Consider the following 14149-nt stretch of genomic DNA (forward strand, 5'->3'; position numbering starts at 1 on the left):
CGGAGGTGGGGAAAAGGAGCCATCCAATGCTCATTTACTGAATGAATAATTAGTTAAAAAACATCAGCAAATATTTAGTGGGTAAGTCAAGGCTTTCAACTCACCAGGATTCAAATCAATTTGAACTAGTTTTGCAGAGTCTACAATCTATACATTTAAATTTCAATGGGAGAGATCTCTAAATGAGTTTAAGAGGATACCACATATACTATATTTAAGTGCAGGTGGTAAGGGGTGAATCCTGGGGATCCCTGGGTGGCTCAATGGTTTAGCACCACCTTCGGCCCAGGGCGTGATCCTGGAGACCCAGGATCTAGTCCGACGTTGGGCTCCATGCATGGAGTCTGCTTCTCCCTCTGCCCGTGTCTCTGCTTTTCTCTCTCTCTCTGTGTCTCTCATGAATAAATAAATAATTTTTTTTTTTAAAGAGGTGAATCCCTTCATCATACTGCTTTCTCAGAAAGGGTCAGGATGGGTCTTCCTGAAAGAGTAAAATTAGATAAACACATAACTAGATAATTATCCTGGCACTGCAGGCACAGTGCTTTTTGGAGGCTTTCTTCTTTTAGTCTCCATCTGACTTTTAATTTATTTTGTTTGTGAGCATTTTCTTCCTAAATGATGATAAAAGTGTGAATTTCTAACAGTCATTCTCAGTTAAAGCAGGCACCCACCAAATTAAACATATTCATTCACATTCCCCTGACCTCCTTTTTTGCTAATTCTTTTTGAATTTTCCAGTTTTCAGTAAGGTCTTCTGATATTTTAGCACTGCACCACAAAAAAAGACAGAAACTGTATCCTTTTGCTTTCAAACTCCTACATCCAGTAGAAGGATTTTGTTGTTGTAGTTATTTTGGTGTTCTGAATTTGTCTCAGGTGGAAATCCATTTCTAGCAGGTTTCTGACCTGACCTGAAGCTGCTTTGAGCTTTCATGCTTATAAAGCCTGCTACCTAGGCAGTATTTCCACCACGTGGGTCTCACTACCACCCTACTCCTGCCTTTCCAGAAATTCGAATATTCCAGCACTTGAGGGGCTTGTGTTCGTTTAATGACAGGAGAAATATATTTATATATTATTTTTTCTTTAATAGGTTGTTTCATTTTTCTTTGTTGTTTCCTTTCTGCTCTCAGACAAGTTTAGGCAAGTTTTTTTTTTTTTTTTCAAAGCCTCTTTGGGTGTTAACTCCTTTCCTATTCCAAAGTTGTTGTCTCAGGCTACCACAATTTGAAGTTTCAGATAGTATTTTTTCCCTTTCCTCTGCTTTTTGGACAAAACATTTTCTCCTTCAACATCTGGTTTAGATACACCTTGTAGGGTTCCTTATAGGGAGTGATACAAAGCCAATTCCTTCTTTGTCTGTAGGCAAGCATTTGGCATCCTAGCTCACGCAGGGTTGGGTTCTGTCACTTAGAATGTAATGTTGGATGGGTCCAATACCTCCAACTCCTTGAACTTCATCCATCTATGGTTTTCCTGTCTAGAACCTGGCAATGAGTCTCACTTCCTTTGAGAATTCCCTTGTAATGTGATTTCATAATATGCATGGCATGGACACCTTTACTTCACAGACGATAACCTGCAACATACACTCTCTCACGGTTGTATTGAAACTCTGTGCTAATGCTTGGATTAGCCTATGTTCCCCTTCATAGTCTCCTCATCCTATTATCTTCAAACTGAACTAAACATTAGTGAAATATAGCTATCCTAGTCTTTAGGCAGTGGTTCCAAAAGATTTCCAAAAGAAAAAAATCTGGATGCTTTCCCCCTGAAAATTCCTTTTGTTTTATATCCAAGACCTTTATACTTTCCTTCTCTCAGATGCAGTTTAGCTCTAGTTCTTCTCCCTGACCTAGGAACAACTAAAATATTTTCCCATTCTCTGGTCCAATTTAGAAGAGGAATGGGTCAGGTTCTGTCTCCATTTATCTTTCATGGCTACCAGGCCTTCCGGTCCCTCAGCATCATCAGCATGCTATCCTCTGTTCTTTTTCCTTTTCGATTCTCATACTCTGACCATATCCATTTCTTTGTCTGTGAACTGATCCTTGGTTATTTACACACACCCAGTTCTTAGAGTGTTACAGGCACAAGCCTCATTAATTTCTTTCTTAGCCTCTGGATTCATAATAGTTTCACTAACTATATGCTCAATCTAAACAACATAATTAATCCTGCAAATAATGAGGTCCTAGGCTTCTTTACCTATTTATAGATAAAATCAACCAATAGTCTTGAAGCTAAGCTACAATTTGGGTGATTGAAATTGTTAACCTTTATTAAATGTGTAATAAATTCAAGATACATTGAAATAGAGATCTATTGTATCAATTTATATATATGCCTCTTTAAATGCTAAGATTATTAAAGATAGGATTTACTGGGTCTGATATTCATGCAAGACCACCACTGGGTTTAGTTGATTTGGTTTAGACAATCTTGAGGTTGCTAATTTCATTCACCTATTCAGTAGAGAAAAAAAAATTACTGGTCATATAATATACATCTTTTCTTATTATTAAAACCAATTTTATCCATTCCAGGAAATTTAGTCTGGGAGAGGCATTTTGTGAAAAGCTACTAAAAACAGGAGCTAATACATTTTTAAATTCTGCTGAAATACTATCCCTATGAATGACTATTTTAACCTTTGCCTATGTGGAAAAATATATTGCATTTGTACATTTTTAAGTAGAAATACACAGAAATAATGTTGAATGTGTATATCACATAATTCTATCATTTATATGTATATAAGAGACTAAGCTGATAACCAGAAGAACATGTTGAAATATGTAAAGCACAATCAAGTTCATGGTCACTTGATTATCATTTATAGCCACTGACTTCTGTACCAAATAGTGCATTTTGGTAAAAAAAAGAAATCTGTCAAGTATAGTACTCTCTCTACATATTTTCCCCCCATTTTGCAGGTAAGACAATTAAATTCCCAATGGGTGAAATTGTACTCTTAGTAAGAGGCAGAGCTTGAATTAGAACCCAGGTCTTTCTGATTGCACAGCACATACTCTATGAGGTAATTTTTGATTCATTGGAGAATTGGACAATATAGTCAGTGCCCTGCAGTCTAAGTTTTATTGAATATCAAAGACATACTCTTTTATTAAATAATCATTATTTTTAAGAAATCAGACTAAATTTTACCTTTAACCTCTGTGTGTGTGTGTGTGTGTGTGTGTGTGTGTGTGTGTATCCTATGTGCATCAATGGATATTTGAAGAATTGAAGCTTTTTCTTAACCACAATTTTGAGCATATCCTTAAATAAATATAACTTTCTTCTGTGGATATTCCCTCCATAAATCTATTTCAGCTTTAGTAAGTATCAAATTTATTCCATCTACTCTTTTTTATTTTAAATTTTAACACACGTACTTTTATTTTTATTTTTCTCATTCTGGTCATGGTTTATTTTCCATTCTTAACTTTTTTTTCCTGTATGCAATGTTATTTCTATCATATACAGTGAATGATCTCTTGTAATTTTTTTCCAGAAAAGAGAACCAATAAAAGGTTCTATACATGAATTATTAAAAGATAACAATCACAGTCTACTAAAGGAGATCTGAAATATAATTTTTAACTTTTAAAACAAATACTCAAATCATTAACTTTTGCTCTCTCCAAATGACAAACACTCAGCATCAATTAGTGGCTGGGTCTCTGGGTAGAAGTGATGTTCTTATGGTTATAACTTATTTCAAAGACTAGTTTTGGTCAAAATCATTTATACAGCAAGATCATTTTATCCCAGTCAAGTTCTGTCCACTATAATATAAATAGGATATGTGATACCTGTTCTGAGAGTACTTGATACACATTTAAAAGATAACTTTAATTTGATGTTCTGAGACTAAGAGAGACTTTATTAAACAGCCTTAGATGAAGTGATATCCTTAGGACAGATTTGTGGGAGACTTGCCATATCACTTTAGTATCACCTGGCAGCTGGGACAAAGAGGTTCCTATAAGGATAAGAGCAGAATATTATTAGAGAAGCCACAGTGACATCACTGAATATATGAATTGTCAGGTTTGTCTTTTAGGGAGCACTGCTATGTGTTAGGTTCCAGACTCGCAAGTGTTCTGTTTTTCAGCAGATATTCTCCTGAATCATGTTCGTGCCTAGTTTTGCATAATGTCTTATGTTCTTCATCAGTACAACAGAATGAAATATTTAATAGGAAGTTATCACTGTGGCCAATATAAAAGATTAAACAGATTTGTCAGTCTCTTTTGTCAAGAAGAAAACCTATTCAGAGAGAATAAAAAGAGTAGTATTAGACTTCCAGATTTTGATTTGGATCAAAACATTATATTCTTTGTTTTCTATATGATGAGATTTTTGTCTATTTTTCATAAGCAGAATGAAGTCATAATAAGCTCAATGAATTTTTACAACAATAAAATATTTTATTCCTTTTAAAAGTGTAAAACTACATTACAAAACCTACCAAAATAATTGTTTGAAATTAGCAATGGTGATGAAGTAGGGATTTTTAGAAAATGTATGTTGCTATCTTAGAACTTAAAACAAAACATTTAAATGTTAAAGGAAAAAGCTATGGGATTCAATAAAATAAAAAGAAATCACATGAAAATCTGTTGAATTTATAGGTCTGTAAAAGTCACATTAACAGATGTTAAACATTTCATCAGAAAAAAACTGAAGTTATAGATCTAGCCTATATATATGTAAGATATATATATATACATATATATATGTATATATATATATATATATATATATATATATACACATTTTCTTTTTTTCTCTTTCTCTCTCTTGGCATACCATGTGTACACAGGGCAATAAAAAAGTGCATCAGAAAGCAATTGGTCATCGGGGCAATGACCTGTCAGGACACCCGGAGTTGTTTGTTCATTTTGAACCTGAAATAAACAAATATAATTTCCCACTCTATATAAGCAAACTGCCTACTTCTTTGAGGCTGTTCCTACAGTCAGCCTGTGGTGGTCATCCTGTCCTACTACACTCTGGTTTAATATGAGACAGAGTACAGTAGGTAGCCTGAATTACATTAGCTGAATTATTTTAGTTATAACCAAACCACATCACATGCAGCACCTGCAAGCCTTTGGCCCTCCTTTAAAGCAGCACCTCAAGCTGCAAGTGCTATTCCAAAACTATCAAAAAATTGATCATCTTGTTCTACATTTTTTTCAAGCCCAACCCTACTCCATCCCTTTAGTTTTGCAGGTTAGGGGTTGTTTGGTTTCAAATTATTTTAAGTTTTAGTGGCTCTCATTTTCTCTTGTGAGAATTGAACAAAATCTGTGTGTCTCCAGGTTTTTTGTATAGATTATCCTCATCCAGAAAATACATCTCATGGAAAATAACTCAAAGTAGATCCTAGTTGACTCATGAATCTTGCATTTTGCCATGCTAAATAAAAGTGAGAATGCCACAGAGGTAATTGCTTGAAAATAAACATGGTGCATGTTGGGTAAAGGCTTGAACCGAGTTAAATAAAATGAAAATAAAGCTGTACTGAAAAGTTACCTCAGAAGACTGCACGAAGGAATTTGAGAGCTGGGCTTAGAGAATAGATACATGACATATTTTTAGGGAGGAGGGATCTTCAGATTACTGCAAAGATGTTCTCTCTCTTTTTTTCTTTCTATGAATGGACCAAGCACATTTGTCTACCAAGGACAAATGGTGTAAAGACTTCTTTATATTTAGACCTGTCCCCTCAAAACAAGATGGTCATGTCTTAGGCATATATACAGATAATATTGGTTTTATTCAAGCAGGATTTAGATGATGTTATATAGAAGAAGGAAACACTGCTTTTGGTGGGATGTCTTTGATTCTGATTCGGAAGCGCCTATCCTGTAAATTCCTTAGGGACAAGGTCACAGCTGTTCAATGTTTGGAACTATTTCTAGCCTTAGATTATAAATATATCTTTAGAGAGGTAGATCGTAAACTATCTATTACCTTTTGTTTGCCCACAGTGACTATTGCAGCGTTCTGAATATATTAGAGACTTAATAAATATTTTATGGAGTAATTGGCACATGAAATTTTGAAATGCATGTTCTTAAAAATGCAGCCAATAGGACTTCACAACATACTCAACTTTGTCTCAGCAGATGTTTGGACTTGAAGTGATATGATCTGTCTAATCTGGCATGTTGGCATAGAAAGGCATTTTCTACTCCAGGTGACAATGCCTTGAAATAATCACAAATGACTGTTTCCCGGCAACGAAGAGGTGAGCCTCCTGCTGCATCGTGATTTCCTAAGTTCTTCCTAACAACAATTAAAAAAAACAGGCAATCAATGGAGATTATCTCTAATTGTTGAGCTTATCGTTTTCACTCCTTACCCATCCTGATAATATATCATTAATTAAGAACCTATGGAAGGAAATCTATATCGGGGAAAAACATTGTCAAACAAGTATATGCCAGACAAATATATATGAATACATTTTACAGTAATTGTGAGTAACAGCAGAGTCTCGTCTCAAAATAGATAAAAGAAACATAGATCCAATATCAGATTCAAATACTCTAATGATATTTCATGATATATACATTACTATCTACCACAAGAGTGTTGGAAATGTTAGATAGGTTAGAATGGGGAGTTAGTGAAAAAATAAGTTTTAGGTTATCCTTTGTATTTCAACTTATATACACAATTTACATACTCACTGATAAATTAATAGTTGCTTCAACCAAAAGTTACAATCACAAGAAATATGGAAGATTTCTATCATCTGAGTTGCAGATCCAGTTACCACTTAATTCCCTATGCCCCGTTTAATAGTTACTAATAACTGACATTAAAAAAAATATATATATGCATCTATGATTATTTTACATTATAAATAATAACAACAATAATAATGGAATCTATCAAATTTAGTGGAGAAAATATAAATATACTAAGTGTGGTTCATTGCCAATATGGGGTACTAAGCTAAATTTTTTTGCACTTTCTTAAACAGTTCTCTAGAAAATAACTTTTTAAAAAAAGCATAATGGAAACAGGATGCATTGCTACAAAAACAGAGGCAGCAAATATTCTGCTTTTGATTTGTGCAACTAATGGGGAGTCAATGAAGGTGAAAATAAAAAGAGTTTATAACCTGAGGGAATAATTGCTCTCTGCATTTGTATGGAAAAATACTTGGTGCTAAAGTCCATCAGCAGACTCCACCACTCTCTGATGCTTCCCATCACAGAGCTCTGGGATTAGACCATGCCTATAGAAAGCAAGTGGATTTCTTCCTTCCAGTTACTGTGGTAAATCTACTGAAAAATTCTGAAATTAACAGCCCTTACTAAACAATGCACAATCTTTTCTGCCTGCTGAGAAAGAAAGACTAACTGGGCAAAGAGCAAAACATTGTGAGAGAGTTGGGTAGGGCTAAATAGAGCTTTCCTTCCTAGAGGAATTTGAATATCAGAAGCCATTTACAAAAAATATAGCTGGTACTTCGGCATTGTTGAATAATCTTTGTCACTTACTCTGTGTAGTTTTATATGCCATTGGATGAAATGATCTAGCAGAAACAGGTAAAGAGTTTGGAAAGTTATGCAAATGCAGGTTAGATGCCAGTTAGAAATTAAGCTGGTCAACCTGTTGACTTTCAGTTTTACTCTTCTTGTAGGTTTCATATCAGAAACAGTTATGGACCTTAAAGTATTGACTATATATTTCTCTTACCTAGTAATCAGGTTACATAAACTTAGGATAAAGCATGCTAGGCTCATGCCTCTCATGGTGTCCCAGATTTTTTGTGACTGATGGAATGGAAAGACAATGGGTGAATATGCTATTTTTCAAATTGTTTTATAATGGGGGAAGAAGCAGGGAGGAGAGAATATTAAAAGCTTCAAACTAAAGAAATCTATATAGATTCTGATATTGGGGAAGTTAGAATTGCACAATGTAGAAAACATTAATTTTATTTCTAAGTATTAAGAATACATACTGGGCATAAAGGTGAAATAAATTTAACAAATATTGATTGATCCTGTCTTACCTGGAGTTCTAATAAATGCGGTATGTTATGCAAATCACACATGTTCTCTGATCGTGAAACATTGAAATCAAAGACAAACACAAACAAGTAAGTGAAATATGCTATTGCAGGTATTTCAAAAATATGCATTGTTGGTCATTTAAAAGAAACAGGAAGAATAATTTTACCTGGGGGTAAAATTGGAGGAACTCAGAGTATTTCGTTAAAGAGGTAGGATTTGAAATAGATCTCATAAGATAGGTAGAATTTAGTTGGTGGATGAGGTGAAGTAATATTTAATATAGAGAAATGTGTGGTTAATAATAGACAAAAAGGTTTGACTTTTGTAGTGTGTCCCTGTAAAGTCTGTAAAAATAAGATACATGTAGAAAAGAGAAGTAAGAGAGAAACTATATTTTTAAAAAGTTGAAGCCAAAATTATGAAAGATTCTGGATTTTGATGAGAGATGGGTGTTTTATTTTTTTCTAGGCCTGAAAACCATTGAAGATTTTGAATGAGAGTGACATGAAAAGAAGTATGTCTAGGAGGATATATCTGTGGTTTTTTGCAGTGGTTATACCAAGACACAATAATAATTTATTTTTGATCAAGTCTATACATTTTCTTATATTCAAAATGATTGCTTCTTTAATCCATAAAGGTGTATTTGGAATTATTTTACTTAATATCTAAACATATGCAGTTTTACTAGCTTTTTTATTTTGTTTCTTGCTATCAACCAACCAACCACACTGATATACACACACAAACACACAATACACACACCCCACATGAACTTTTAATGCAATATTGGTATTTCCTCCATCAGAAGTGGGCCTGCATTCCATCTCCTTGAATGTTAGGAGTCTTTGTAACCTCTTTGATCAATAGTATGTGGCAAAAATAATGTTAAGTCTAAGTCATAAAAGACATTGTAGCTTCTAGCACCACAACCCTATAGTTGTGGGGTATGTGTTACAAAACAAATTTGTTACTGAGAGTGTACATCTTAGATTTTCTTACAAAGCTAGCCATTATCATTGGGGAACTACATTCTTTATCTCTTGCAATGTTTTATAACATCCATTTTTTTCTGAAATTAATAGAACTATTCCAGCATTCTTTCTATTATAATTTACTTGATATTTTTCCCACTGATACACTTTCACTTCTATTTACTTGCATTTTTATTTTGTTTCTTACTAGCAGTATCAAGCTAGACTTCATAGTTCATCCAGTGTAACATTTTTTTTTTTTGGAGTATATATGTCATTTCTCTTACCATTATTATTGATATATATATATATAGATAGATATAGATATAGATATAGATATAGATTGATTTTTTTTTAGATTTTATTTATTTAATCATGGGAGACACATAGAGAAAGAGGCAGAGACACAGGCAGGGAGAAGCAGGCCCCCTACATGGAGCCTGTTGTGGGACTTGGTCCCAGGACCCTGGGATCATGACCTGAGCCAAAGGCAGACACTCAACCACTGAGCCACCCAGGCATCCCGATATATAATATTTCTAAAGTAGTTAATATCTCATCATTCAGGCATAATGATTTATTAAATAACTAACAAATATTTACTGAGGATATGCACTAAAAACTAGAGATGCAGCAACAACAGATAAACAATTTGCAATCATTTTATGGATTAGAAGGACATAAAAGTAAAGAAGTAATTAACATTTCATAGTAATAAGGATACTAATGAATAATGTTTGTGTCCCACACTATTGGTTTTCACAGGAAAAGTTCTGTTTAAATAATCATTTTTGGCATCTTGCATTAATCCTCACAACTCTACAGGGAGGTGGAGGGTATCCCAGCCTCTTTCTTTCTTTCTTTCTTTCTTTCTTTCTTTCTTTCTTTCTTTCTTTTTCTTCTTTCTTCTTCTTTCTTCTTTCCTCTCTCTCTCTTTCTTTCTTCTTTCTTTCTTTTCTTTCTTTCTTTCTTTCTTTCTTTCTTTCTTTCTTTCTTTCTCTTTTTCTTTCTTTCTTTCTTCTCTTTCTTTTTTAAGAAGTAGCCTACCACATACTATATGCATTGTGTTCTATTCTCTATAGTTCAAGTTTTACAATTGATATTTTGGTATTACTTGTGATAGGTGAGTGTTATGAATTGAATTGTATCCCCTCATAAAACATATTGAAATCCTCATCTCATTACCTCAGAATGTGACCTTTGTTGGAAATGAGGTCTTTACAGAGATTATCAAGTTAAAATGAGGTCATTAGGGTGGGTCCTACTCTGGTATGACTGATGTCATTATACAAGGAAAAAAACTGGGGTACAGAGGCAGACACACATGGGGAAAGATGATGTGAAGGCACACAAGAAGAATACTAAGAGGAGATAAAAAAATTGGAGGGACACATTTACAAGCAAAGGAACACCTGGCTTACAGCAGCTAGGAAAGAAGCATGAAACAGATCATTCCCTAGAGTTTCAGAGAGACTATGGCTCTGCTAACACATGGATTTCAGCCTTCTGGCCTCTGGAATTGGGGGATAACAAATTTCTATTGTTTTAAGACACTCAGTTTTAAGCTACCCAGTGTGGTACTTTGTTATGGTAACCCTAGGAAACTACTGCAGTGAGTAAAGTGACCAATTTGGGATTCAGCAACAGGTGCACTTACTTTCAAATAAAAGGCACATTTTACAATATACTAGAAAGGAAAAAAAAAGTCCCACAAATAATATATGATGATCTTTAATCAAATGGGAAAAAATATCCCATTGAGGGATTATGGTTTCTTTTATGTATATTTGGTGCAAACTGATGGGAAATCTATTGGGACTGAAAAGCTACAGAGTGGCCTTAGAGACAATTTATTTCTTTTACTGCCTAGACTTATTTCAGAGTCATCGAGAGACTCCTACAACTAAGACTGAACAACAATAAGATGTGAGGAGGATAAATTCCAGCCTTTGTTTTTTTGTGATTTTAATAGACAAGGTCTAGAAGATGTTGTTTGGGCTTTATTTTCTTTTTCCTTTGGACATTAATTTTTCTTCTAGGAAATTCATAGTAGTAGGGAGTTTTTATTCAAATTTGGGAAAATTATATATTGCAGTTTATGATTAAATTATCTTTACATTTGTGTTTAAAGTTCAGTTACAAAATAAATAAAAATAATAAAAATGAAACTAAAATAAAATTCAGTCACAACTCTGAGACAAATGATGCCAATCTAAAAATAAGTCGCACACAATATTCAGTCTTAAAACATTGATAATAATCAATGTCCCTGGTGTAGATTTTTTAAATATAATTTTTTTGCTAAAGATGAGTAAGTTTACTTACTCATATACAGTCCTCTCTCCCCCCCTTTTTTTGTTGGTAGCAAAGTGTTTTTGTCCTTACACTGAGGTTTTTTTGTTTTTTGTTTTTGTTTTTTGTTTCTTTTTGAGATCCACATGGTAGGTGAATACAGAAACATTTTTACCTCAGTGTGAAAAGAGAGATGAAGCAAACCGGGACATTAAAAGGAAAGGTTTTGATGTTTCCTGAATTGTTTCTCTTCAACAGTAGACTTAAAAAAAATTGTGTAGAGCTATGGTGAGGTGATAGTCTTCATTGATCTGATTTAATAATGCAAATTTCAAAATTTAATGACAAATGTTATGAGATCTATGCTAAGGCTATCAGTGTTCAAGTGTTATGAAGTCCTGTAATGATTAATAACACTGTAATATCCACTGGATCAAAATATCCGATGGAAAGTAAATTATTTTGGTAATATGATGCATCTTCCCTCTACTATTGATTCTTCTTCTTCAATAAGATCCTTTCAGATGAAAGACAATAAAAATAAGATAAAGAAAACACTAGAAAGACAAAATAAGTATTGAGATTTTATATAGTGGTAAAATGATACTGTATTATAAAAAGCTTAGCGATTCTGAACTATGAGAGTAACAATAATGTGCAAGTCTGATAAAAAGAGTTTCCTTCTCTTGAATACTTACTGTATACTAGAACTACACTAGGAACATTGGGTAGATTATTCCATTTGATTAAAAAGAAATCTACATAAGTATCCCTTTCTGCACCTTTCTTCTGTAAAATGCAGAAGGAAAAGTTACCAAAGGACTATTAAATATAAATATTAATGTCTATATGTATGAGTTTTAATGGCAATATTTGAACCCCTTTTACTCTTTTTCTGAAGCTTGTGTTCTTAACATCAGATTATCCTGCCTCTTTATTATGTAAAATTTCAGTAATTTTTATAGCTGATTATTCCAGTTTAGAATATTTCATGAGCTTTATTTCTCACTGGTACTAACTATTCAGTTCATAGCTCATTAGTACCTCAACTTGAAATGTAGAAAGGGAACTAGAACACTATGCAATAGATGAATTTTAAATTTGTAGTTTTGTTATGAATGAATATGATAACTAATTGCTAACCTAAGATCTGTGGCTTTTATATAATGTTTTGTTTGAATTTTTAAGCTATAGGTGCAATTCCATTTTCTAGCCTCTTTCCTTGTCTGATAACCATAGAAAAATAATGAATTGTTGGGGTTAGGTATTTCCCACACTGATCAGTTATCTATCAGTCTTGCACATACACACACACAACAAATAACAAACATTATTTTCCTTGTAACATGTTGTTTGCAATTTGCCATATTTTATTCATAAACCTCAAAAGTATTACTTTTATTTAAATTCTTACAATATTTGTTTTTATTTATAAATGAATAAGATGAAAGATTGTTTTTATTTTTATTTTTTATTTTTTAAGTTATTTTTTGTAAGATTTTATTTATTTATTCATTCATGAAAGACACACACAGAGAGGCAAAGACACAGGCAGAGGGAGAAGCAGGCTCCATGCTGGGAGCCTGATATGGGACTCTATCCCAGGTCTGCAGGATCTCGCCCTGGGCCAAAGGCAGGCGCCAAACCACTGAGCCACCCAGGGATCCCTGTATTTATTTTTAATGTCAAACATGCAACTGTTTCTTTAGAACTTTCTACAACCTTCTTTCTTCTTTTTATATACCCAGCATTCTGTGCATGTAATAGTTCCAATATCACTGCTCTAGTTTACAAAAATTAATATTACATTTTTATATTCATATAAGTAAACACAATAATCACTTCTTTTCTACCTTAGAGATTATGAGCTTTAAATTCATGATTCTCTCAGCACAAGAATTATCAAAGACTTTACTTCACTTTGCTTTCTATGCATGGGGTAAATTAAGCATGTTCATGTTGTGACTAATACATAATTTTAAGTTACAAATAGAGGTAGGCAAATACTGAGCAAAGTAAGAAATTTTCATTATGCTTTGAGAACTATTGCTTCAAGTTGTTTCTAACTTCAATTTGCTTCACTTGGTGTTTTGTTGTTGTTTTTCAAAAAGAACCTGATAATTACAAACATACAGAGAAAGGTTTAAAATTCAATTTTGTATTGTTAGATCTATTATTACGGTAACAGCAGTTCTCAAAGTTGGACTGCATCTTAAGACATCCATACTAAGATTCCAACAATAACCAAATTCCATTTCCTAAAATTACTTGAAATCTACTTCTTCAGAAAAGCAGAAAAGTTCTGTATTGAACATGTTAATAACAATGTGTATTAATAACTTCACAGTGTTGTACCTAACAAGAAATAATCCTGCAAGGGCAAATCTAAAATAACCTGGCATCTTTGCAAACTGTTGTAAATCAGATTTATTGTCTCAATACATACACATTTATATGATGGTATATAGTCATTAAAACTTTTAATAATATTTAGTTTTCTAAAAACAAAAACCACAAAAACCTCCCTGAACTGCTAAAAATTATCAATCTTGGCAGGAAATATTAGTTTCAAATTCATTAGGACAGAGGAGATATTGAAAGCTGTGAAAGAGAGAGAGTCTTCTCTGGGAGAAAGTCACCAGGGTAAAACAGAAAGTTGAAGCTTTGGGAAATAAGAAAAGAAAAAGGAAATTAGAAAAATGAGAGAAGAATGAAGAGAACCATGGTAGCACAGGATCTTTAGTAAACAATAGAGAGAGAAGTATTCTCAATTATTGTTTTAACAAGAATATACGGATAATTATTTTGATACGACTTTCAATAGTTTGAATT

Source organism: Vulpes vulpes, chromosome 2 (assembly GCF_048418805.1).
Source record: "Vulpes vulpes isolate BD-2025 chromosome 2, VulVul3, whole genome shotgun sequence".
NCBI lineage: Eukaryota > Metazoa > Chordata > Mammalia > Carnivora > Canidae > Vulpes > Vulpes vulpes.